Source organism: Rhyacophila brunnea, unplaced genomic scaffold, assembly GCF_057557595.1.
Source record: "Rhyacophila brunnea isolate RB1 unplaced genomic scaffold, BYU_Rbru_1.0 scaffold_80, whole genome shotgun sequence".
NCBI lineage: Eukaryota > Metazoa > Arthropoda > Insecta > Trichoptera > Rhyacophilidae > Rhyacophila > Rhyacophila brunnea.
Genome location: NW_028233351.1, coordinates 1594060 through 1595335, shown reverse-complemented (window position 1 = coordinate 1595335; position 1276 = coordinate 1594060).

The following is a 1276-nucleotide window of genomic DNA, read 5'->3' as shown; positions in this document are numbered from 1 at the left end:
ACAAATAACCTTCAGTTCTATGTTTTTCAATTAAATTTCCATGGTTTCATTGTTAAAGCTTGGTCTATAATACTTAAAATTTTAAACATTATATTTTTAATCAAAGATACTATGTGGCCTAAGAGCTAATTATAAAATTATTCAGTTATAAAACATCTGTTTCTATGAATATGCAAATGATAGATGCTGTTATTATCTGATAGTCCGGGCTTTATTTACTATAGCAGTATTATTCTGGGGTCATAATTTTCTGATCAAAATGGAAAATATATATCAAAAAAAGTCATAGAAGGAATTGGTTTTGATTTCTAATATGAAACAACCTCTTCGAATGATTTAACAAGAACCCATATTTAACAAAATAAAGAGGTGACTAAATTTGATCTATTAGATATACTTATATATTATAACAGCTATATACACACGCTACATATTTATAGCATTGTATCTGTAGATCTTCTGTGTAGTTAATCGCGTCAAAACCAAATCAAAGAGTACAATACAAAGAATAAAAGGTAGCTTGAGCACCTTAGATGGTCAGTATTTTATATTATATTAATAGCTAAAGAACATATTTTGAATGACGAATTTATAATTCGATTATTATATTATTTTAAATAAGTTATAAAAAAGATACTAGAAATATTTTTGCAACGAATAAATTACTTTTCAAAGGTACGATAAATAACTGCATGATAAATAAAGGGCAGAATGGAAGAGTTATGTATTTTTTTACAATATAATAAAAACCTATCAGGTTGACTAGAGATCTATAGATTTTTGTTTCTTGTAAATGCAAAAATTTATTTACATAAAAAGCATTCTTCTGGGTTCTTAATATTTAGAAATATCAAAAAAAGAAGCTTTTTTTTATTCTAATACTCAAAAATTGGATTCCTCAATAAGATTAAACGATCATTTATGTAAAATAACAATGGATTATAGGAAATTTTTAGAACGCTGTCTTGTTCAACAAAAAATAATAGATTAACAAGCGTTTAAAAGTCAGTAAAGTTTCTGAAATGAAAAAAGGGCTTTAAAAACAACGATAAAGTAATTTTGCATGATAGCATGTTTCAAAGCTTATATATAATACTATTTAAATGTGTAAAAAGATATTAATTTAATTTATTTTTATTTATATCCTTTTAAAGCTCTTTAGAGGTTATTTCAAATATAATAATTTGCGCTCATTATTACTCGGCTGGTAAATAATTTTAATTTGATGTTTATACTTTTTTTTAAATATAGATAATGATATTAGAGTCGAATTTAG